At 41.6% G+C, this 2211-nt stretch overlaps 1 long non-coding RNA gene across 3 annotated transcripts in view; it reads right to left on the bottom strand.

The window, feature by feature from the left end:
- LOC114026742 overlaps window positions 1–2211 on the bottom strand; it is a 29077-nt gene that overhangs the window by 8170 nt on the left and 18696 nt on the right. For 2 of the 3 annotated variants that reach the window (XR_003567153.1, XR_003567152.1), the window contains exons 2-4: window positions 1933–2052; window positions 1449–1626; window positions 1198–1268 (exon numbers count right to left, since the gene is read on the bottom strand). This is a non-coding gene — a long non-coding RNA (uncharacterized LOC114026742). The remainder of the gene's footprint in view (window positions 1–1197; window positions 1269–1448; window positions 1627–1932; window positions 2053–2211) is intronic. The other variant, XR_003567154.1, reaches the window with a different exon arrangement.

Below are 2211 nucleotides of genomic sequence, written 5' to 3'. Positions count from 1 at the left end.
GATAGATAGATAGATAGATAGATAGATAGATAGATAGATAGATAGATGGCACAGGGTGAGTTGAAGATGAAGGGGTGATATCTGAAGAATAAAATTAAGGGGTGAGAGAGGATTATACTGGGAGAAGGAGAAAGGGAGAGGTAGAATGGGGTAAATTATCTCACATAAAACAGACAAAGCTTTTACAGTGGAGAGGAAGTGGGGGAAGGTGAGAGGGAATGAGTGAATCTTATTCTCATCAGATTTGACTTAAGGAGGAAATAACATACACACTCAATTGTGTATGGAAATCTATCTTACCCTACAGGAACATAGGGAGGGAAGGGATAAGACAGTGAGGAGGATGATAGAAGAAAGGGCAGATCGAGGGAAGGGGTAATCAGAAGAAAACACTCCTGAGGAGGGACAGGGCTAAAAGAGAGAATAAAATAAATGGGGCATAATCAAAAGCAAACACTTCTGAGGAGGGACAGGGTTTTAAGAGAGAATAGAATAAATGGGGGGGTGGGATAGGTGAAGGGAAATATAGTTAGTTTTTCACAACACAAATACTATAGAAATGTTTTGCATGACTACACATGTATAACCTGAATCGAGCTGCTTGCCTTCTCAATGAGAGTGGGTGGGGAGGGAGGAAGGGAGAAAATTTGGAACCCAAAGTTTTAAAAACAAATGTTAAAAACTGTTTTCACATGCAACTGGGAAATAAGATATACAGGCAATGGAGTATAGAAATCTATCCTGCTCTACAGGAAAATAGAAGGGGAAGGAGATAAGAGGAAGTGGGGATGGTGATAGAAGGGAGGGTACATTAGGGGAAGGGGTACTCAGAATGCATGCCATCTTGGGGTGCAGGAGGGGCAAGATGGGTAGAAAATTTAGAACTCACAATCTTGTGGAAGTGAATGTTGAAAACTAAAAATAACGAACATAAATTTGGAATGATACCATAAAGGAGATAACCTGCCTTTTGAGTTGGGGAAAGAATTGGGTGTGTAGAAGTCATTACCATTTAGAAGAGAGAAACTAACTGCATAACTGTGGATTACCTGAATCAACCAGAAAGATAATTGTCTGAAGCCTATCTTCTTCTCCAAGATTCTTAAAGTGCAAATATAAAGTAAACTGGTTCCTTATGGTGGATAGAATATATTAGCAATATAATAATAATAATAATGATAATAATACCCTACATACATTCCTTGAGTTAAGAGCCCAAGTGACTGTTCATGGTAGGCACACCGACACGTCTTTCATATTAACTTACTCTACAAGAAAGAAAATAAACATTTATTAAACATCTAAAAAAAAAGTTGAGTTCTCCTGCTGAAGCATAAGGGGCACTATCTCAAGCTTCTTGTACTGGTGGCCAGAGGCCTGGTCCCTGGCTTTGTGTGATGGGTTCTTGGGTGCTGGCAACTGGAGGATGTAGTTGTCTGGCAGCTTACCTGGTGCTGAGCTGGGGTCGTGTCTGTTGGTGGTGTCTGATGTGTGCTGAGGCCAGGTGGGATTTTTCTGCATTTCACCAGGGCTATGCTGAAGCACAGGGAGGTTTGGCTACAGAAGGACACCTGCCAGGTGGTGCACATGGTAGATCTCTGAGCTGGAATCTGCCAGTTCCCTTAGCTGTGCCAAGTCAAGCAGGGGTTTTCACGTTAACATTTAACCTGCTCTATCACCCTGAGCCTCTGAATCTAACACTGGTTTGAAGAGATGGGGTTTGCTATTGGCTTGTTGGGATTCCTCTCATCTTGGACTGCATTCCCCTTCCACCAGAATGAGAAGAGCCTTTCCTGTCCATCCCCTGAGCCTCCCAGGCTAAAACACTGCTCCACCCCATCTTTTTGCTAGCTCTGCTGTTCCAGGATTTTTCCTGGGTCATTATTTTGTGGGTTTTTCAAGGGTCAATAAGGGAGAGTGAAAGCAACTTACTGTTTACTCTGTGATCTTGGCTCTCCAAAGTCCTCCAGCATGTTTCTTAAGCAAGGCCAGAATTTCGGGCTTGCAGAGGTGGAACAGGCCTACCCACAGTGATAGCCAGAGGTGAAAAGCCTTCAGAAAGTAATAACAACAACAACCAAAACAAACTCCTTGATACCTTTGACATTTGTTGAAAGACCAATTTTTTTGTTTGGGTTTTTACCCTGATTATGGAGGCAAAACTCAAGACAAAGAGAATTATATATATATATATATATATATATATATATA

This window comes from Vombatus ursinus, unplaced genomic scaffold, assembly GCF_900497805.2.
Source record: "Vombatus ursinus unplaced genomic scaffold, bare-nosed wombat genome assembly UNPS02014841.1, whole genome shotgun sequence".
Lineage (NCBI taxonomy): Eukaryota > Metazoa > Chordata > Mammalia > Diprotodontia > Vombatidae > Vombatus > Vombatus ursinus.
Note: the sequence above shows the minus strand (reverse complement) of the source record. Positions and strands in the feature narration are given on the sequence as shown.